At 35.6% G+C, this 24,427-nt stretch overlaps 1 protein-coding gene and 2 non-coding genes across 3 annotated transcripts in view; all 3 read right to left on the bottom strand.

The window, feature by feature from the left end:
• Positions 1-24,427, bottom strand: part of LOC101886227 (ovostatin) — a 370,069-nt gene that overhangs the window by 129,739 nt on the left and 215,903 nt on the right. The gene's annotated exons all lie outside the window — the stretch shown is intronic.
• mirlet7a-2 (microRNA let7a-2) lies at positions 5,061-5,144 on the bottom strand. Its single transcript, NR_029977.1, has one exon. It is a non-coding gene; the product is annotated as a microRNA let7a-2 (primary transcript).
• On the bottom strand, positions 5,292-5,387 carry mir100-1 (microRNA 100-1). The gene has a single exon (NR_030052.1). It is a non-coding gene; the product is annotated as a microRNA 100-1 (primary transcript).

Below are 24,427 nucleotides of genomic sequence, written 5' to 3'. Positions count from 1 at the left end.
TCTCTTGGACTTTATTTAATTCAAACCACACTGAACTGAACTAAACTGAACTCTCAAAACTGGACTGACACAGTTACAATTTACTAGAACTTATATGTTAAGCTGCTGACACATTGTACATTGTAAAAGCGCTATAGAAATAAACATGAATTAAATTGAACTGTTAGGTGCTTACAGGTTTCCATCTTTCTTCAAAATATCATTTTGTGTGTTCAACAAAAGAAAGTTAAACAGGTTTGGAAGAAGTTAAGAGTGAGTAAATGATGACAGAGTATTTTGTTTTGGGTGAAATATCCCTTTAAGTGCCTTGCGTAGCCTTCGAAATAGCAAACGCAGAAGTCTAGACGATACCAAGCTGATGATCCAGACAATGTGTGCATTTCAGAATCTCTGCACAAAGGCAAAGCGGCATTGCCGGAACGTATTTTGAAAGCTTTCACAATAGAAGAGAAGCCTCAGAGCAGTGAGCATGAAAAAGCCGTTTGTTTGTCACAGCTCTGTCCTTTGGCAGCGATTATCAAGGAGAGGTGCAGAGAACTACAAACCTCTGTGTGCTCAGGACCCTCTCTGCTCTCTGATCTGCTTTGGATTCATGCTTCAAGGCTGACATTACGCAGCACACAGACCCTGCTGGCTGCCCGACTAAAAGCACACACAAAACCAGACATGTTATCGCAGTTGTATTGCCGCAGAGATACGAAATAAAAGAAAGGAAGGGGAAGATGGGAAATAAAGCAACATCAAAGACTACATTTCCAGATTATGAGTAAACCCTGGAAGGGGTCTCAGAATCAGATGCTAAGCAGTACAGCTGTCTGTTTCACAGCGAGTGTGTGTATGTGTGTGGCAGTGAAACGCAGCACCGTTGGGGGGCAGCCTTTTGCTCCAGAACTCCAGCAGAGGCAGCGAGGGAGGGTTTACATCAAATCTCAAGCCAGTGAGATCTACACTGAAGATAACATCTCACTCAATCTTGCTCACTGAGCATACATACAGTACATCCATGCGTTCTGTTGCTCTTAGGATCCCATTACAGTCAGGCAAACATAATGTAATGTATAGTCAGACAACATGTCTGTGCACACTTGGAAACATTTTTATCATTTTTAATAAGTGTAAACCTGCACTATGACCATTAAACAATGTCATATCCTACAAATAACATACAAATGCATGCCACTTTATACATAACAGAACTTCTAGAAACTCATTTCTCTTAATTAATCATTAAAGTCTGCTGATTAATACTACCGTGTTGCTTTGCAAATCTCATTATGCTACTTTATCTTGCGAATAGCAGCTAATTCGGTAATTAAAGACATTTGTTTGGATTTTTCTTTAAGTACGATCTGCTTTTTCTACAAGAGTAAGATGATGACAGGTCCTGTAGTAGCAGGAGAATTAATAGAAACTGCAAAATCTATTTCAGCCTACATTGTTTGGAGATCAGAGGTGGCGCACGGCACTTTAGTCTTGCTCAATCCTCTGCAGCATGCTGAAGTATCTTTTAAGATATATCTACTTGACTGCAAATACACACTTTAATATTTGTGCATATTCTGATTGCTTGTAGCCATGAAAATCATTAATTCCAAGTTAAACTGATGAAGTAAAAGCTAAAAAAATGAATGAATCATGAATCCTACAGTAAAAACTTTGAAATTGCTTGGCTGTAATTTTGTCAAGGTCAGATAACTAATGAATAAAACATTAAGATTCTTCGAACATGACTTTGAACAGTCTTTTTGGATGTTACATTAATTTTACTAATTATTTTCATGTGATGGTTCATTTAAATTAAACTATTCAAAAAAGTCTTAAAGCTGTAAGAGTGCAGAAGTATCTGCACAGCATTGGCCTTTAGTACAAAAATTAATTAAAAGGAAATCTGACCAAATCTGGTGAAAGCAATTAAAAAAGATTTGAGTTGAATCAGTAAACATATATGTTATGATTTAAAGTTGGTAACAAGGATTATTTTTTGTCCATCAGTTACATACTGCTCTAATTGTAATCCTATATGATATATATTTTACTTAATATATATACTATCGGTCAAAAGTTTGCAGTTAGTTTTTTCTCTTCTTTTTTTAAAGAAAATCAAATGTAAAAAAAAAGTTCAATTATTAAATATTTATCAAAATTTGAATTGCTTTCTTATTGTATGTGGATTCAAATGTAATGATTACTTCAGTCATTATTGATTTTATTACCATTAATAATAATAATTAATATTAGAGTGATTTCTGAAGTAATGAAGCTAAAATTTTATCTTTAAAATCACTGGAATAAATTATTCAATTAAATCATAACCTACTTTTGAACAGTTATTTTTTATAGTGCAAGAACTTTTCTCAATTTTACAATCTATACTGTATTTTTTATTAAATAAAAGCAGCCTTGGTGAGCAGAATAAGCTTATTTTAAATGATTTAAAAATCACACTGACCCCAATTTTTTGACCAGTAGTGTAATTTAAAGTGAAACATTTCTTTAAAAGAAACTCAAACTTTTGGCTGAATGCATAATCTATCTGTTTCCATTTCAAATGCAACATAAAAATGTCCTTAATGCTCAGTGTTGGATTCATCACATTTGGAAAGTGTGAAGAAAAGAAAAAAGACAAGGCATTTTTCAAAGTGAGTAATTGGATACTTACAGTAGGCAATTAAAATAAATCCATGGACAGTTTGAAAACCCTTAAGATTCATTAACAAGTTTAATTAGGATTAAAAAAAAGAGTGAAATGTTTTTTGATGCGGATATGATCTACTAACACTTCATGGTTGAAGTTTTTGCTAATTTCAGTGTTCACTGCGAGCAAAAACATTCTTCAAAAGCCTTGTGAAATAATTATGGTGTGTATCGCAGCAATGAAAAATGTATGAAATAAAAGATTAAACAATGGGAGAACATAGGATATGATATTAAGCTGACATAACTCTGCATTTATTAATCCACTATAAACAATAAAGTGTTGTCGTTAATACTTGATGCATGTGTGTTCCATAAGCGTTATGGGTTTATGGGTAATTTTTTAAAGATAGGTAGAAATAGCTCTTTAACCTATACATTTACTAATATACAGACATTAAGCATTAGTACTTTTTATTTTAAAGTTACACATTTTTTCAGCAAGGATGAATTGAAAATGATCATAATGACCGTAAAAAGATTTACAATATAATGTTTATCTAAAATAAACACGGATCTTTAGAATTTTCCAGGGAATAACTAGCCCAAACATGACAATTAGAATTATTTTTGAGCAACAAATCCACATTTTACAAGGATTTCTGAAAGAATCCTGCGAGGAGTAAATATGCTAACAAATTAACTTTGTCTTTCAAAAACCAACACAAACTGCGCTGTAAAACATATCCATAAATAAGCAATTATGCGTATTTTGTGATTTATACTTTTATTTTTTTGCCATTTATTTATGCTTTTGAATTGCATTATAGGACCTTGATTTTCCTTGCAACAACTATTAATCTTGACAAAAGTGACTTTTATGAAAATGTTTAAGAGTTTAAAGTGATATATCTTCTGGATTTGGTTGTTGTGTATGTAATAAACTGCCAGTACATTTTCTATTATTTAACAGGCTTATTTACAGTAGCCGAGAGAGCTTAATGTGCTGCAACTGAAAAAAAAAACATGCAATTAAAAACACCAACAAATCAACCTTTAAAGATCTTCATCCACGTTTTGAAAAATGTGCTGCTTTTTCTCACAAGCACAAATTAATAAAACGTGCTGCATTTTCTCACAACATTTTCAAATAGCTCGGAACACAACGAAAATGTTTCAAGGGGATCCTAAAACGTGACAGACCTGGCTATTCAGTTTTTGGTTATTTAGGCTAATAAAATGCAAAAGAGAAAAAAATCAGGATGTTAAAATAAACAAACAAAAAACTTACCTTTCAACTTCACTGAGCAATAGTACTGGCACAGCAACATCCGTCAAGTTTTTGGGTCCTCTTGTAACATTTCCATTGAGAGAAAATGCATCGCTTTTTATTAAACGTGTTTGCGTTGTGAGGATTTGCAGCACGTGTGCTATCAAACGGATGATTTTCTTAATTTGCTGGCGTTTTTTGTAATTGCAGCACGTTATTTCTCTCTATATAATTGATTATACTTATATAATATCTATAATAATCTTGTATTTCTTATTGAATCATAAAATACGGGAACTGTTAACTAACAGATATTTTTTACAGTGTGGATACTCTGTATTACATAAAGGAGAAGATCAACAACACTTTTTATTACTGACCTTATTCTTTAGTGCAGAAGTGCACTTATTTTTGCAACTATTTTAGAACTTCCAATTCAGCTGCTTATGGAAGAAACAACTAAGAATAATAAACCACAGAAAACGATCAAACTAATTGTGTTTGCTTGATTATATAGACAAAGCAGAATTATATAATAAGAAAATGTCAGTTTGCAACATCATAATGGAAGTGAATGAGACCGGAAGTCTCGAGCTAAAAAGATTCAAATGTCTGCGCCCATTCGTCCGCGAAGAATAAGGTGAATAAAAAAGTTCTTTAGGATCCTATGAAATTTGGTTTTATTTTACACAAATTCCATTTCATTATTAGATTCCATTTAATTAGTTAAATCAATTTAACAGCAATGTATTGCAATTTTAGAAACTATTTTCTTGACAGGTGATCCTTCTCATATAAAACTGCACAACACTGCTGAAGTTAGACTCATTTTAGCTCTCACCAATTTTAAATGTTTGTGTCCTCAAATCCTACAGTAAGATGCCAGCGGCTGACAACTCAGTGTTCATCACACATGCTTCAGTATACAGTATGCAAAATAATCCAAACTAAATTCTGTTTTTATGACTGCATTTTCCACTTTGCGGAAATCAGTGTTCGCTCCTGTTTCTCAATTTGTCTCAACATAGTGCAATTTCAGTGCAATCCTTTTATAGGGAATGAAAATATGATTTTGTGTTTTATGGAGTTTCTGTTAAATGAAGAAAAAATAACAAGTAAGGAAAGCAGGACTATCAGTTGAGGCGGGAGCGTGTGTATCTCAGGGAAAGCTAGGAGGTTGTACAGTTATCTCCAGTGATGTTATTCTAAACTATACAACCTACTACCTCAGCCTGGGGGCACCGCAGACACCCTGAGGAGGAACACGGTCAACCCTCCATTAATCTCAGAAGAAAGATGTTAATACTGACAAGACTCTTTCTTGCTTTGAAAAACCTATACAGAATAGCACAGGACAGTTTGAAACGAGGCCCTGATCAGTAGGTGTGAAGGCCACACAGACAGATACCTATAGATACAAGCTTGTGTGGACAGTCACCACAAGTTCGGATCTACGGGTTTGTGTCAGCAGGCAGGTCTCTTCCTGGAGAAAAACAAGTTCACAAGTCATCCATCCACTTTCAGTCTTTCGTTATAAAAGACGAAAACAAATCATTCTAAATCTGGAAATGAATTTCAATCATATAAAGGCGATGCGAAAGCAAGGCGACTGCATACGTAAATAGGAATGGCAGCTCAAACACTGAGGCGCAAAACATATTTGCAGTTTTACGGTTCAGCTAACAAACAATCAAGAAAACTGATGGGTCCGAAGTAAAAGCCTCTGCTGCCTCCTTTTCTGTTTTGATTGGATGCAATTGAAAATGTCCCCACAATAGCGAGATCATCGGAGACATTCAAACACACACCGAGATATTTGGGCCATATTCTTGTAAATGACTCCAGACTGCTCTCATGTGGGCTATGAAATCTAAAAGCCAAGCCAACGGTTCAGGGACAGCTTGCAAACAATGAAGTAAAAAAAATCATATGACAATAATTTGAAAATTACAATAGAATAGCACCACTGCAAATGCACATTCAAGCACCCTTTTGCCGTAAAGTCTAGATGGGATACAGCTGCTGATACTCGTATTGGTATACTGTAGCATCATTTTTGTGATGCTGTACAACAGTAATTCACATATTTTTACATTAATGTGAGGGTTGGGTTTAGGGGTGGACGTTAATAAAATGCAATTAATGGTTAATTTAATAAGTAATGTAAATGATTCTCATAATGGGGACGCGGTGGCACAGTAGGTAGTGCTGTCGCCTCACAGCAAGAAGGTCGCTGGTTTGAGCCTTGGCTGGGTCAGTTGGCGTTTCTGTGTGGCGTTTGCATATTCTCCCCGCGTTCGTATGAGTTTCCTCCGGGTGCTCTGGTTTCCCCCACAGTCCAAAGACATGTGGTACAGGTGAATTGGGTAGGCTAAATTGTCCGTAGTGTATGAGTGTGAATGAGTGTGTATGGATGTTTCCCAGTACAGGGTTGCAGCGGGAAGCTGCATAAAACATATGCTGGATAAGTTGGCGGTTCATTCCCCTGTGGCGACCCCAGATTAATAAAGGGACTAAGCCGAACATAAATGAATGAATGAATGAATTCTCATAATTACTGTTTTTAGATTAATGTTAGGGTTGGGTTTATGGGTAGATGTTAATAAAATACAATTAATGGGTCATTTGATAATTAATATTAATAATTTGCATTATAATTACTGTTTTTACATTACTGTGAGGATTGGGTTTAGGAGTAGACGTTAATAAAATTCAATAATGAGTAATTTTATTAATAATATTAATAATTCTTGTTATAAATACTGGATTTACATTAATGTAAGAGTTGGGTTTAGGAGTAGACGTTAATAAAATGCAGCTAATGGGTAATTTATTGAATAATATAAATAATTCTTATTATAATTACTATTTTTACATTGTGAGTGTTGGGTTTAGGATTGGAGTAGACGGCAATAAAATAAAATTAATGGGTAATTAAATACATAATTTAAATAATTCTTGCTAACTTCAGTCGCAGCGGTATTCCAACTAGCATATTTTGGGGTCTTCTTGTTACCTGTACTACAGTAAAAACAGTAAATTATACTTAATTATATATAATAACCCTAAACTAGACCACAATCTTAATCCTGTAGTAACCATGTTAAATAAATTACTCAGTACATAAATGTAAACTTACACTTTAAAAGAAAAAAACTAAACTAAACTAACTAAAATGTAATCTAGACAATCACATGAAGAGATACAGCTGCTGATACTAATATCAATATAGCAATATTTTGTTACAGTATATATAATTTTTTCTAACAATAATTCATATTTTTACATTATTGTGAGGGTTGGTTTTAGGGGTAGATGTTAATAAAATGCAACTAATAGGTCATTTAATGAATAATATAAATAGTTCTTGCCAACTTCCGGCCACAGCTGTATACCTTTTGGCATATTTTAGGGTCTTCTTGTTACCTGTACTACAGTAAAAGCAATACATTGTTCATAATTGTACGAAATAGCCCTAAATCCTTAACTTTGACCATAATCTTAACCCTGTAGAAAGAATTAATTAAAATTACTGAGTACTTAAATGTACAATTACACTATAAAAAAACATCTAAAAAACTGAAATGTAATCTAGATAATCAAATGATGAGATAATGCTGCTGATACTCATTTCAATATGGCATCATTTTTGTTATATTTTTTTTATAACAATAATTCATATGTTTCTTTTATGCGAGGGTTGGGTCAAAGGGTAGAAATGACTAAAATGCAATTAATGAGTCATTTAATAAATAATATACATTTTTCTTGCTAACTACTGGCTACAGCTGTATCCCTTCTAGCATATTTTGGGATCTTCTTGTTACCTATACTAGTAACAGCAATAAATTGTTCCCAATAGCACGAAATAGCCCTAAATCCTAGACCATAATCTTAACCTAGTAGTAAGCAATAATTAAAATTTCTCAGTACTGAAATGTACATTTACACTATAAAAAAACTAAAATGTAATCTAGACAATGACCAGACATTTCAGATATGGAAAAGAGAAATATTAAAATATCGACAGTACGGGTACAAATGGTCAGATGCTCCTTAAAGTTAGCATTAATTGTCTTGTATTGGTTTAAACTGTGCTATACAGGATTTACCACTGTTATAACTCATGGCCTTGACAACATGTTTATTCATTTATTTTTAGTAATCATGCTAATGCGTTTTCTGAGCGTGCTTCAGAAGAAAAGAGCTGCGGCCTCTCCATTTGAAAGGTCTCGATATGAAAAGGCTCTCAAAATGGAGGCAGAGCATGTGAAGACACAGAACAAAGGCAAATTTGGGAAAGTTGGGGCGAAAAGAACAGTCAAGAGGTGTGAAAAAAATAAATCCCCAACTCTAAAACACATACGTTTAGTTAATTAAAAGAGCTAGTCAAAATGATTTCACGAGCAGACTACTCCTGGATCACACCTACTCTTTCTGATTTTATGCTCATGCAAAATACTGCTAATTTTAAAGAAATCTTTCATCATGTATACGTAAAAAAAATTATTCAAAGATGATTCCTTGGATATATTTAATTTTTTTTTTAAGCTAGGTGTTGTAAACCATTTATTTGAGCGAAATTTAAACAAACAAATTAAGTTGAACATTACTAAACTTAACTTTGTTTGTTTAAATTAAACTTAATTAATTGTTTACAACAATTTTGCAGACATCATTTTTTTTAGTGTATTAGTATAGCTCAAATCAAGCTCCTTGATGACAGATGTCTTTTTGTTCGTTTTCAAGTCAGACATGCAATTGTACCAATCTAATACACTGTGAAAGCAGACAGACAAAAGAGGAGGGGAATCACAGACATTTCCCGAACAATAAGAAAACCAAAGGTGTGTCCAAGCTGGCCAATGAAGAATCTGCCCTCCTCTGAAGAATCTGATCGAACGTCCATTTCACCGAAAGCTCTTATAAATGGAGTACTGATTAAAAGCATGCAAATAAAAAAAAGTTTGAGCAGTGAAAAAAACCTGAATTAGCTGAATGTAAGTGTAGAATTAGCAGTGTTTGATTTATTAACCACACGCTGAAAAAAAAGACAAAAGCAATATTCAAAAACTGAAGCAGGAATATCTGCTTTACAAGTAAATTAATAATGTTATCATTTAACGAAAAAGACAGCAAAACAACAATTAAAAAAAAAGGCAAATAAACTGCACTTTGTATGATTCCAATAATGTAGCTGACATAGTATTCAACACTAATATAATATAAAAAATTCTGACTATTTTATAGTTATTAAAATGTTGTTATCTTATCTGTTAATATTATTATACTTGAACATATAGCTATAAATCAACCAAAGTTTGCAAGGTACCATTTTCAATATTTAAAAATATACGCAAAACATGAGAACACTGTTGTCATTATTGTATATTGTAGATTTCTTTTTTGAACAATAAAATTAAATAGGCAATTTTTTTACTTTGAAACTATTTTGCACCAAAACTCGTACATTTTACAAATAATTGCAAAGAAATTAAAATTAATAAATTGAAAGAGAAATCAAATTTTAAGTAGAATGATCGAAAGAGTATTTTCTTTTTTAACAGTCTTCGTAATATCCAATAAGCTTTATTTAGATATGGACTTTATATATAGATTAGATTTTATCACCATGTACTCAGTATCTGTATGATAACAAATAAGCAATATGATTACTATGATATAACAACACTGTTATATAGATTCTATTATACTTCTTACCTTCTTTTTTCACCGCTGACCATGTAATAAGTTAAAAAGTAGCTGACAAAGTGAAGGTGAATATACACTGTAAAAAAAGTAAACGAACAAAACAGCTCAAGCACAAAGCTATGCTAAAGCATTTAACCTGTACATCTTGAGCAAAGAATGAAAGCAAATTATAATGAAATGCCACCCTTAAAGCTCGTCCAAACATTTTCTTTTTTTAAGCTTTTTGGCCTCTTGTCCTTCGGTCAGACCTTATTTCTTAGGTTTCACAGGCCTGCAGAGCCCAATACACAGAGGACAACAGCTGAGCACTGTCAAATCAAAGAGCTGTCAGTACATCTACAGTACGAGCCAAACATCTGCATTAGCCCTCAGCTGACCACACAACACACATACACAACAACAAAATGTACCTTTTAAAAACCTTTTAAAAACAAGGCATTTTATTTGAGTGAATTCAGCATTAAAAGAAAACACTGACAAAGGCTGAATGTAAAGTTTAAAAAGATACACAACCTATACATACACATACTCATACACAATGAAATTAGTACCTAAATTTAGCATATAGTCTTAGTGGATAAAAAAAAGCATTTCTCTCACACACACATACATACATACAAAAATCCTGGATTTTTGCATCCAAATGTTTCAGGCCCTCCTCAGCATAATAAAGACGTGTGGGCACCCATGAAGCCCAACCCAGTGTCACTAATAACACGTGGCTCAGTGTGAAATTATTTGATGGTCGATTTAATCTGGCACCACACCTCCGGTGAAGAGCTTCTGACAGTTTGTGTTCCCTTCCTACTTGAATACAAATCCACAGACTGACTTTGAAGTGGTTGCCAAGATCCTTTAACTATGTTAGTGGGGCTACGCCAAGAAGTTGAAAGACTCCTCAAATCCAGCTGAATACGGGTCATAGGGAGCGAGAATGACCCCGTGTTTCTTAAGCATCGGGTAGGTACGGAGTTCGCTGGGGTGGAGAAGTTAATGGATACAGGACTTTACATTACATCAACACAACAACATGCCCGGGCCTCACCGACCCACACGCCGTAGCACGAGTTACAACACTTTTCGCCACAATGCTAAATATTTTGCACAGAAAAGTAAAGCGATGTATTAGTCTGGTAAACAAATATGTTGAATAGAAAGAATGAAATGCTTACCGACTGTTTACTGTTTCCAAGTGGTCTCTTTGTACTCACTGTACTTACAGCACTGGTGGAGGATATAAAAAGTCCACTGTGGCAAAGCATTAATGTGCAACTGACAAAGTAAAAATGTGAAAAAAAAATAGAAACAAGCAAACGGATGAGATAAAGGAAAAACTGATTGGAAAAAAGACATTCCCATCTATATGAGAGATCGATTTTCCTTGTAATAAAACAATAAATAAGAAAAAGCAAGTCAGTAACAGCTCAGTATTGTGCGATCTATGTGCCTGCTTAACGACCAAATGACAGGCAACATCTGTTTGTAAGAAAGCCAAGATCGAGTCTTAAAAAAAATTGGCTTGATTTTCTCTTTCACTCTCTCTCTCTATAGCCCTCTCCCTCTCTTTCACTCACTCTGTTGAATGAAGCGAAACAGAAAAGAAAGAAGCGACTATGGAAATTCGGCAAAAAGGAAAATGGAGTTGTGCACCAGTCCCGTCACCCCTTAACCTCGACTCCTCCGCTTGCGTCTCTCACCCTCTCTCTCTCTCTCTCCACCAGCTGTAGAGGAGCAGCCCAGGTAAAACTCCTCAGCAGTCCTCACGCTCCCCTCTCCCAGACCGACCGACCGACGGACTGACCGCCCGCCTGCCCGCCTTACCAAACCCCCCACCCTCGCACACATACACCTCCCAAAAACACACACATACTTCTTGGAAGACTTCTCTGCACCAAAAATAAATACTAATCTGCAGTTCAGTCCAGCTTCTGAAAGAAACTTGTTGGCCCTGTGCCATTGTTTGCTGGGGCGAAATTGTTTTGTGGTGGACTTGCTGTTTCGGCAAACACTGACACCTTTGGTGCATGACTGAAAGTCAAAGTGTTCCCATTGCTTTCTTTTTACCAACATTATTTTTTAGCAAACCATCTGAAGATATTCTAGAGGAAACTGCACTGTTAAAGTGCCCCATTATGCTAATTTAATGGTACTAATTTGGTTTTAAGGATCTACAACAATAGGTTTTTCATGCATCCAAGGACATTTCACATTTCTGCATTTCTCATAGATACTCATTTGAAGTTTTGTTCTTTCTGAACAAATTCTACCTGAGAGGCAACTCTGTCCTGATTGGTCAGATGGCCTAGTGGTCTATGATTGGTCGAGATTTCCTCTACACAAGTTTTTTTTTTTTTGTGAGCATTAATGGTTTTATGAAGAACTTTTAATATGTATAAAACCTTCACGTTCCTCCCAAAAAATGCAGTTTTTAGATTATTAAAGTATCCTTCGTTATTAGCAAAATTGTACTTTTAAGAACTATTCCACAAAAAATTTCTTTATGGAAGCGAAATGATTTTTTATGGTATCACTGCAAGACTGAAACTTTTTAGAATTTATAGTAAAGATGGCCTTAATTTTACCATTACTTTAAGCTTGTATCCTGCAGATGAACATTGAAAAAACTAGCTGATCAACCTCCACCGCAAGCACAACTTGAGCAGGCTGTGTGAGCAGCAGAGAATAATAACCTATCACACACGTTTCAGAGGCGGTTAGATTAGTCATTGCTGAAAACACTTAGCTCAAATCCTGCGCTCTTGCAAATTCTCTCACAATAAAAAACAAACTGAAGATACAACATAAGATATGCTTTTTTTTTTTTTTTTGCACAAGTGAAGTTATTCTAAAGTGAATTCGTTGCATTAGTTAGAACAGTTTTGCCCTGATACTAAATGCTCAACAGCAGATGTAGACAATATGAACCTATAGTGTTCGCTAATATTTAGCTTATGTACTACAGATGTCCAGTGCTCAGCATATAGGTACACCCCTCACAAATCTATCTTTAAATCCATATTCTTAATAGGAAACTATACAATATTATATTTGTGCATATACATTAGATTAGTCAGTACTGAAGCCAAATCTGGAGCTTATCTAATAAAATAACTTTCAATAACGTTCCAAAAACTAGTACACCCAAATTTATATATTATAGAAAAATATTAAATACAAATTTAAAAATGAGGAAAAATCAAGAGAAGCAAAAAAAAAAAAAAAAACATTTAAAAATTTTGTTGAAATTTTGTAGGTTGTAATATGTTTTTGCAATATTTTACTTAAATTTAATTGTATTATCTTTAAATTTCTAAATGAGTTTGGTGACTAAAATATTATTTCAATAAATATATCTGTTTAATATATATCTGTTTTGTTTAAATGCACCAAAACACAATGCCTACATTCACTAAGAAATGGATAAAAATATTTATTTTCAAAATAGGGATATGTGTTTTGTTTAGTTTGATCTTTGATCTGAATTTGCAGACCTCACAAAGAGCCACAATCCACATTGCATATATTAATTCAAATATTAATGCACATAAAAATAAGCATAACTTCCACTGGAATACAGCTGACCACTAGTTGCACAGAACATAAATGTGCACCAGCTAAGAATAGAGGGTCTTATTGTGGCACATCTTCTAAGGATCAGCAGTCTGCAAATATAGCGCTTAGCTATGTAGACACACATAAATCAGAGCAACAAACCTAAATATACAAAAAAAAAAAAAGAGTAACAAGCAGTTGAGGAAGGAGATGGCAGAAAAGTTTATTTGCGGTGCTGATGTTAGCATAAGGCCAAACACAGTAATTTAAAAGCCAGCTATCATCACACTTTAAGATGGCTGTTGGACTCAGTAGACTGAAGCTGACGCCCTAATAAACCTGAATGCCCGGCGGGATTGTGCCGTTTCCCAGGGGACGGGGAGAAGCCCTGCGAAGAAGCTGTGTCTGTCCCCTGGAGCGCTGACTGTAAGCAATACCTCCAGTACCGCTTACTTTACTCAACTCCCAGCATGGTGGGAGGGAGAGCGAGTCGTGTACATTGTGCAGTGTGTCGGTGATAAACATCTGCCTTCAGATTGAGTTAAGATGGCACCATGTCTCACCCCTCCAAATTCCATGCCTCTCCCTCTCTCTCTGATATTCTACTCACGCACAACTGCGGCACTGCTCCGCCAATCCGTTGCACTAACCAAAATCTCAGACAAACAGGCCACCGGTCTCTCTGTCTCACTCCTGACCAGCTGGATAGAAAGCTAGAGCTAGAAACTGATGACACAGATACAAACTAGAAACTTTTAAATTCAAACATATAGACTTTTTAAATGTGGTAAATTAACAAAGAAGAGTCCCGATGTTAAATCTAATATCAGATTCTACATTACTGGGTGGTCACTAAAGTTTAGATAACATTTATATGTATTTACTTTTTATTTGAAAGACAGTTGTGTATCTTTGTTGCTATTGAAACACAAGATCATCTTCGGATCATTGCAAATCATGCTGCAATGGTTTCACACAGTTAATGTTGCGGGACAGTTAATATAAAACAGGACTTTTATTTAAGGTTATTTTAGTTAACCAACTATAAAAGCAAATGTGTTGCTTGAAATAAAATGCTTACAATAAATAAAAGATAATTCTATAAAAATGCTCTATATATTTAATAATACATTACTTCCTCATTTTGCTTCATTTAAAACTAAAATGTTTAAAAAAAAAAAAAAAGCTAAATAAAAAAATAAGAATAGCATTGAAAAGCTTAATGATGCTAAATTAACCCCCTTAACTACCCCACCAAGAATTTTTTTTTTTGAATTGCATTTCTTGGTCACATTTTACAATAAGGTTTATTAGTTAATGTTAATAAATGCATTTACTAACATGAACAAACAATGAACAATACATTTACTACAGTACTTATTCATTTTAGTTAACGTTAGTTAATGAAAATACAGTTGTTCATTGCTAGTTCATGTTAACTCATGGTGCATTAACTAATGTTAACAAGCACGGACTTGGATGTTTATAATGCATTTGTGAATGTTCAAATATGATTAAGAAATGCTGTACATGTCTTGTTCATGATTAGTTCATGTTAGTAAATGCATCAACTAATGAACCTTATTGTAAAGTGTTACCCATTTCTTAGCTCCTAATGTTACTACACATCCCATAATTTCTAAAATAATAGCATCTACCAATTGGTTGATTTGTCATTTTAAAAGTAATATATATATTTATATATATATATATATATATATATATATATATATATATATATATATATATATATATATATATATATATATATATATATACTATGAAAACCTTCCAAGTAAGACCAATTTATTTAAAAAATAATCTAAAACATTTTTATTATTTGAAGTATGCCATAAAATATTTCAGATTCTCATTTAACATGTTTTTTTTTCTTTTCAAAATCAAGTGTAGTAGCCAAACAGGATTGTGATTGTTAATTGTTATTTTTTTGTAAACCAGCAATGCTGTGTGTAAACCATTATTTAAAAACGACTTTAATTTTTTAAATTACTTTAACAGTCATTATTTAAAACAGTAAAAACACAGTCAAACATTTTGTAGAGCGACAGTCAAAGGGATAATACTGCATTTAGTAAAACAATCAAAATATTAAAATTAAAATTAAAACAAACTGAAGTTGACAGAGGTTAAAACATGTGCCTGTTTTACATGTAAACTGTGCCTCAATTACAACCACAAAATGTAGCATGACCATTCAGCCCATTGTCCCTGACTGAGACATCACCTGCTGCCCAGCAGTGATACTGGTTAATTACTGTTAATCTCGTGGGAAAGAAAATGCTCCAAAGTGGCGTTTTGTTTTCATTACAATGTGGTCTGCAGTCAGGAGAAAACAGCACCGGTGGACCAATTAATGTAATTTGGCTCTAATATGCGGTAAGGTTCAAGGCACACCTCGTCTCTTTGCTTTATGTTATCTCCACCTCTTTACAATGTATTGGAAAAACAAGAAGATAGCATCCCTGTACAGCCAGAACAAGCTTTATGCAAGATGATGCATGTGAGGCTCAGAGGACAAGAAGAGTCTCTTTGTTCCCTCTATCCATGAACCACTGCAACACTATCCACTCTGTTCCACCGCAGTCCCATCCAGCCTTCAGGATTGGTCAAAAACCGATTGACCAAGAAAAGAGAAAAAGAAAAAAGGAGAGATCATGACTCAGTTCCTCTTTGGTTGTCAGAAGGTTACAGTTTTTGTGTGTCCTCAACTGACCTCACATGCACTGTTAATATAATTCCAAAACAGGCCCAGTCGGCACCCTCAACATCGACACCAAGCCCTCAAATAAAGGGAGTTTGGCACCAAAACAAGCAGAGCTCCAGCTTCCGCAAACTTGTTTAATTTAAAATAAATTACCAGCTTAAAGACTTTAAAGCCCATAAAGTATGAGAGCCGTAAATTTGTCATCAGAATGAAAAGGATTATCAGAGTCTGGGTAAACAGTAAATTAAATTAATAAGTGCTTTGCCAAAAACATTGTGGTGCCTGTGGGAGAGCTGGTAGTAAATTCAACATGGTCAGTCTAAGGATTCTGGGAATGAAACACCCTTGGATGAATTAAAGGGATAGTTCACCCAAAAGTGAAAACTACTGATAATTTAATCCTTCTCAAGCCAATCAAGAGGTTGGTGACTTCGTTCCTCAGGACAACAAGGAATTACAAAAAAACATGGTATATGGCCAATTATAAAAGGGCATTTAACATACAGAGGGAAATGAAAATAATACTCATGGCTATTCCAAATGAGGCGGCATGGTGGCACAGTGTGTAGTGATGTCGTCTCACAGCAAGAAGGTCACTGGTTTAAGCCCAGGCTATGTCAGTTGGCATTTCAGTGTTAAGTTTGCATGTTCTCCCCATGTTCGTGTGAGTTTCCTCTGGGTGCTCTGGTTTTCCCACAACTCCAAAGACATGCACTATAGGTGACTTGGGTAACTGTTTTCTGTAGTGTACAGTATGTGTGTATGTCCTAGTCCTCCAGGTTGGGGGTTGAGCGTTGGGCTAACGACCCACCTCGTAAAAATTGAATTTTACAAAACAATTGTATTCCCTATGAAGTGTACGATATCCATGTGCTATGACATAAAACAATCACAAGTTAAAGAATCTTTACACCATTAATGCAATAATCATAACTAACATTTAGGGCCCTATCAGACGTCCGGCGCAATAAGTTGCATGATGTGTTTTGCGTGATTTGTTGCTATTTTCTAACCACCGCAACCCTAGTGTTCATATTTTGCACAACGTTGTTTAACTAGTAAAGTCAATTTATTCATGACATCATGCAGTTGTATAAATGTTAATATTATTAGCAGTATTATTTATTATATGTATATTTATATTTGCTTTAATGAAAACAAGTTTAGATTTGTTCACCTGTTGAGTTTTGGAGATGTATGCATCACCATTTGGGGCATAAGTAGAGGACATGTGTTTTTTGACCACACTTCATTCATTAATTTGCTGGAAATGAGAACTAAATTTAGAAATAGTTTTAAAACAAATCTTTGTGCTTAACAAATGAAATTAAATATGTAGGCTAACAGATGTCTTCAGTGGAGTGAGTTTCCACCATTTCCCTACTCCACGAAAGTAAAGGAGTAAAGAGTAAAAGTAAAGAGAAAGTAAAGAGGCCAAATAGAGGGGGCTCATTTTTTATCCTCGTGTAGCGTTCAGATTTTCGACTCAGTTTTGCCACTTACAAAGTTCATCATGTAAATAGCAAATGCGCCATGGCGCGACGGAATGGGAGATTGGTTTAATGCAAGTTATACTCAAAACACACTCATAACTCATTAAAAGAATAAGCACAACCCTGTTAGACCATGCGCCATGGCACAAACCGTATTTTTCCATCCTTAAAATAGCAAAAGTAGATTCAGACACACCCTCAATACTTTTGCACAATGAGCTTTAAACTTTGCGCCTAGATTGTTAAAATAGAGCCCTTAAGGGCGTCGCACACCGGATGCGCCACTCAGTGCCATGACACAGCGCGCACATGACAGTTGGAAGTATTACACACCAGAAGCGCACATTTGCATGTTATTTAAAATGAAATTATTGAGAAGGCGATCTGTGGCATGGCAGAAATAAGAACAGTGTCCTGAGTCATAGATGGGTGCCGCAGATACTGATAAAAATCTATGTTTAGAATTGCTAAAATGCAAGGCGCTATGTGGCGCGTCGCCAAGCGGCACATCCAGTGTGCGAGCCCCTTTAGTGTCTTCACAGACAAATCATTTTGCTTCACCATGTGTACATTTTGTTTTGTCTGTATATGAGTTAATGACTCCCAAAGTGGCCAATAGCCACTGACTTACATTTTACTGATGATCAATTTCAAAAGAATCACCAAAAAGTCTTCTTTAACATCCTACTAATGTAAAAACACACCAACATATTGGATGGTGAGAACATTTTTTAGGCGAGCTATCATTTGAATCTCCTAAAAGTCACAACAAAAATACCTTCACATTACCAGTCCAATTTGAGAGTTCTTTGTGTGCAAGACAACCTTCAGTTTTGAAGTATACCGCATTCAGAAATGTACCCGCAATCTGACAAAAGCAGTGATACGCGAAGGAACTTATTGCATGCGGCTACTTGTAAGAGTCACACCATGAATTACTCTCGAAATAAATGATGTTTTATAATGCTAATTAGCTACTTCTTGCATAATCACGACAGTCGTTTTGCTGCTGGATTAAAGCGAGGCATATCGCTGCGCTGATTTCATTACGCTTTATCAGACAGATTTTTGGCTCAAGGGGGGCAAAAATGGAAATCGCATATCGGTGTGGCGCACAATAATGGAGAGACCTTCTTTTTATCCCTGAACCAAGAGCACCTTATCTTTAAGATCCTAAGCTTGAGCACAGCATCAAAAAGCAAAGCATGTCGGAAAGACATCAGTGCACATTACAAAGCCCAGTCATCTTCGGCGAATTGCGCTGTGCCAAACTCTCCGGAGCGGCTGCATTCCAAGGCTCCGTCTCGCATCCCCCTTTCTTTTTTGCAAATCACTGCACCTTTCTCTGTCTAGCTCTTGCCCCCTCCTTTGGTTGTGCCCTTTTGCTACTCCTCTGCCACCCACTCCCTCCTTTTCTTTCTGTTTGTCTCTCTCCTGCCTCCCTCCCAAGCTTTCTCTCTCTCTCTCCCTTTAATTTACAAATCCTCCAGTGAAGGACAGGAAAAGTGAGCTCCATGGAAACCTGGCACCAAGCCATCTCATTACACCGCCAATTGATTCTGGCCCTACGCCACACTGCTGTCCCCTGCGAACCCACTTCCCATCATGCACCTGACATCCCCAGTCTGTCTGCAGCAAAAGAAAAAGACAGAACACACACAAACTCGTGCACTCTCTACCCCCTCTTTCTCCCACTTGAGCTCTAAGACGGCCGGACACAGTTCTTCACGGTGACATAATGAAACGGGCAGAAATGAGGGCTAACTTAAAATTATTTGATTTATGATACGTGAGATTGGTTTAAGATTCGTAAAATATACCGCAGGCAACGAAGCTTGTTCTTAATGGGGTGTTGAGTCAAAGAAATATGGCGTGGATGCAGTTATGAAGATATATATGTCATTTCAAACTGTAGAGATTTCCTTGGCTGGAAGTCATTGTTTATCTAATAATGACTAAAAGAAACATCTGTCTGGAGTTGAAAACACTTACAAACCCCTTGACATGTCATGTCCTTGTAAACAGAATGATTGGAAAAGGAAATGTATTAACGATAATTAACGGAACATGGCAAGATATGTCACTAAAGTGGCTTAAAATCCTCCAAGCTTTAGGCGTTGTGTTTGTTGCGCTGTAAATATATCCAACAAACGGCCTGTCAAGAGCTGATCCCCATCGCCTGGCCTTGCTCTAATCAAGAGCGGACACTCATATCTGTCTGAAGCCCAGCCAAGAAGTTTTTTCTCTGGATATGATTCGCAATCACTCGCAAGATGCAGTGCAAATTCATCATGATGGGGTAGCCTTAAGAAATAAATCAGAAAAATGGAAGGAGGAAAAAAAAAAGGAGCAAAACGTAACACATGGACTAGTTGTTGACATAATGAACTTCACATGTTCTGGGGTTGACTCCGAGCACAAAGACGGCTCACATCTGGCACATGTGGTGCGGCCCAGAGAACGTACTGGAGAAGATCTGTCTGCAACAGAACTGACCAGCTGCTAAGACAGGGGAATATGCAGGAATATGTGTGTTTAAATGGAATTTAGGACCAATTTTTTAACAAAGTAAAATTGTAAAAGGTTTTAATGCCATAGTATTACTTGCTTTAACAATAGTTAAGGTTAATTAGGGCTGTGTGATAAATAAATAATCAATCAAACAAAGAATTAAATTAGAATTTTTCATGTTGTTTTATGGTATGGTTCAATATTTAATATAGAGTGTTATTTATTTTTTCAAGACTAGAGTTAAATAAAGGCACATGCTATAAAACATGAAATGTATTTGATGCGTTTAAATAAAAAGAAGAATTTAATATACAATGCATCCCGAAAGTATTTATAGGGCTTTTTTCACATTATTTTTATGCTACAGCCTTATTCCAAACTGGATTAAATTAATTTATTTCCTTAAAATTCTACACACAATGCCCCGTTAATGACAATGTGAAAAAATATTTTTTTAAATTGTTGCAAATTTATTAAAAATAAAAAACCTGAAAAATTTTGAGCTCAGCTACATTCTGTTTCCACTGATCATTCTTAAGATGCTTCAGCAGCTTAATTGGAGTTCACCTGTGGTAAATTTAGTTGATTGGACATGATTTAAAAAGACATACACCTGTCTATATATGGTCCCAGGGTTGACAGTGAATGTCAAAGCATAAACTAAGCATGAAGACAAAGGAATTGTCTGTAGACCTCCGAGACAGGATTGTCTCAAGGCACAAGGCTGGGGAAGGTTAGAGAAAAATTTCTGCCGCTCTAAAAGTTACAATGAGCACAGTGGCCTCCATTATCTGTAAGTGGAAGATGTTTGCAACCACTAGGACTCTTCCTAGTGCTGGCCAGCCAACTAAGCTGAGTGATTGGGGGAGAAGGGCCTTAGTCAGGGAGGTGATTAATAACCTGATGATCACTCTGTCTGAGCTCCAGCATTCTTCTGTGAAAAGAGAAGAACCTAACAGAAGGACAACCATCTGTGCAGCAATTCACCAATCAGGCCTGTATAGTAGAGTTGCCAGATGGAAGCCACTCCCCACCTGGAATTTGCCAAAAGGCATCTGAAGAACTCTCAGACCATAAGAAACTAAATTCTCTGGTCTGATGAGACTAAACTTGAACTGGTGAAAACCAGGCATCGCTCATCACCAGGCTAATAGCATCCCTACAGTAAAGCATATTGGAGGCAGCATCATGCTGTGGAGATGTTTTTCAGCAGCAGTAAGTAGAAAAACTAGTCAGGATAGAGGGAACGATGAATGCAGCAATGTACAGAGACATTCTGAATGAAAGCCTGCTTCAGAGTGCTTTCGACCTCAGACTGGGGCGACGATTTATCTTCCAGCAGGACAGGGACTCAAAGCACACCACCAAATTATCAAAGGAGTGGCTTCAAAACAACTCTGTGAATGTCCTTGAGTGGCCCATCCAGAGCCCAGATCTAAATCCTATTAAACATCTCTAGAGAGATCTGAAAATGGCTGTACACCGTCGCTTCCCATCCAACCTGATAGAGCTTGAGAGGTACAGCAAAGAGGAATGAACAAAAAATCCCAAAGACAGGTGTGCCAAGCATGGCATCATATTTAAAAAGACTTGTGGCTGTAATTGCTGCCAAAGCTGCATCAACAAAGTATTGAGCAAAGGCTGTGAATACTTCTGTACATCTGATTTTTTAGTTTTTTTTTTAATTTTGAAATTTTTTTTTTTTCACATTGTCATTATGGGTTATTGTGTGTAGAATTTTGAGGAAAAAAATAAATTTAATCAATTTTGGAATAAGGCTGTAACATGAAAAATGAGGAAAAAGTACAGCACTATGAATACTTTCCTGATGCACTGTACAACAAAAATGGTCCAAATGTAGACATCTATAAACTACTGTTCAAAATTTTAAGTTCAGATTTTAGATTTTTTTTCTCTCACATTTCCTGTGCTCACCAAAACTGTATTTATTGGATCATCGTACAGTAAAAACAATACGCTATCTACTGCTACCATTCCGCCATCACTCCTATACCTAAAAAGACTAGTGCTGAATTTATGGAGCTCCCTGCCATTGCATATTCATCAGGTGGACTTTATTATTTTTATTTTAAATCTCAGGTAAAAACTTTTCTGTTCAGGATTGTTTTTAATGATTTTCTGTTCTAATATCCTATCTACTACTTTTTCTTCTTTCCTTGACATATTGTGACATATTGTGATGTATTGTAGGGTGTCCTTGATTGTTTGAAAGGTACATATAAATAAAAGGCATTATTTATTATTATTGTTAAAAAGAAATATATATATATGTTTTCAACATTAAAAATCTCTAATCTCTACTGTCATTTTAAGCAATTATTTTGTTATTTTGTTGGCTGAAAATGTATAATAAAAATTTAAGATGAACTGAAATTAATATATTCAAATCATTTAACATTAGCATAGTGCTTACACAAACTTTAATGTATCTAACCAGAAGTTCCTCTAGTTATTCCAACAAATTTTAGTGCCTATTAGGGCTGCACGATATTGGAAAAATCTGACATTGCGATATTTTGTTTTGCTGCAATATATTGTGATATGAAAAAGAAGGTTTGAATAGCTTTATTTGTGAAAAAAAAAATTCATTTATATTGGTTGTGTTAAATGTGTAAGGGTGTGAATCATGTGTAAGAAATTTAAAAAGCAAGAACAATTACAATAGTGCAAAAAAATAGTAAATAAACAGTTTTCTATGGTTTTCCGAAGAGTCAAAAAGTATTCAAATACACAAATTTAGTAATGTAAAATAACACTGTATAGTCATCACTGTAATAATAAATCAGTAACTTCTTCTTCATCAAAGTTACTAATGTTTTATCTTATTGTACCCGAATGCATTACACTTTCTTAAAATGCCCTATAAACACATGCAAATAATAAAGTTGCACTCTGTTAAGGTTATATGTTGCAATGATTCTGCAAATCTCATGTGTACTCAATTTTTGATTGACCATAATCCAATTTTTAACATTGTAAATCTTGCGATGTGACTATTGCAGACACACACGCTGTGATACTGATGACGAAACAACATTGTGCAGCCCTAGTGCTTATTCAAACATTTTATTTTTTTGTTTCCAAATTTAAAAAAGGATATTTTATTGCCATTATAAAAAGTTTTGTCCAAGTCATACTATTTATTAAACAAATAACCAAGGGGCAAAGATGTGTAGAACCTTTCGAATGGCAGATTTTCCGTCCGACTGCGTTTGCATGTCTGGCAAAGCACTGAGCTGCTCGTCAAGTGTTACATGCCATGAAACAAACACTGGGTCTCCAGAGCCATGCCCGCTTTGAGCCAGCCACAGTTTCATACCACATTCCCACGATCTCTGGCCATTGACGAGCTGACTCCGAATCTGTCATAACGTGCAAATTTAATTTGACTCTCCAGAGAATGAATTCCAATTACGAATTTCCATGAAGGCAAACACTGTGCGATACGATCAAGTTGTTGTGATGCTGATGACAAAAGATGGGTTTGAGCTTGCAGAGACAGGCGGATAAAGTGTCCCATCAAGGCCTCTAATTGTCCCACTAATGTGAGCTTCAACAATATCAGTCAATTGATTCTTTTAACCGACGGCCTCATTGCACATAAAATCAATCTCGGTGATAAATCCTCTCATCGTTGCCCAGTGTGGGCAATTAGGCAGAGTTATTTTGGGGGATATGAATGGAATTCGATTTGGGTGGGGGGAGAGAGAAAGCTGGTACATACAAACAGTCTGAGTGCACTGCAGCTGCAAGCCGACCGCTGGCAGATAGAGCTGAAGACCTTGGCAGCCTGAGAGGCCCAAGTCTAAATGTACATGGGTTGTCTGAGGACACGCTAATTTATGTTACTCGATCCTGACGCAAGACAGGCTGTAAGATGCCGAGCTTGTGGGAGAAGCATGTTAGGAATCTGCAATGAATGAGCCAGATGTGAAGGGAGGAGGATACCTGCCCACAGGTGCGATGGATGGAAAGCCACAGAGAGCCTATGACTAAGACATTGCTTCATCCTGTGGTCAAGTTTTAGAGTCAAACTTTCTGAGCTTCTAAATAACTTCTTTCCCCTTTCAGGCTTGATTTTTATTTTATTTACTGAAGTGAGTTTGTTCTAAAGCAAATAAGACATTGTAGAGTTGCCCAGGCTTCCTTCCACATCTTTCTAATCAAGAGGAGAAAAGCATTGTGATTCTGTGAATCACCACAAATGAATGGAGAGACAAAACTCTGTAGGAATCAACAGATTTAATGGTCTAAAAAGAAACAATAAAATATGAAATGTCAATGCATAGATTATGAACATAAGTCTAAATGGATATTGCGATCAAAACAGTATATTTACCTTGATAAAAACAGCAAGCAAAGAAATCACTGGTGTCCTCATTACTACACACTTCTCAAGGTTAATTCAGGAACAGTGCATCTCCTCTCACATTAAAGTCCATAATTCTGTAAAAATGGCACTTTCCGCTTCATCGTTAGAGACATGCATGGTAATTACTGTTGCCATGG

This window comes from Danio rerio, chromosome 15 (genome assembly GCF_049306965.1).
Source record: "Danio rerio strain Tuebingen ecotype United States chromosome 15, GRCz12tu, whole genome shotgun sequence".
Classification (NCBI taxonomy): Eukaryota; Metazoa; Chordata; class Actinopteri; order Cypriniformes; family Danionidae; genus Danio; species Danio rerio.
This window is presented reverse-complemented; position numbering and strand designations above follow the sequence as displayed.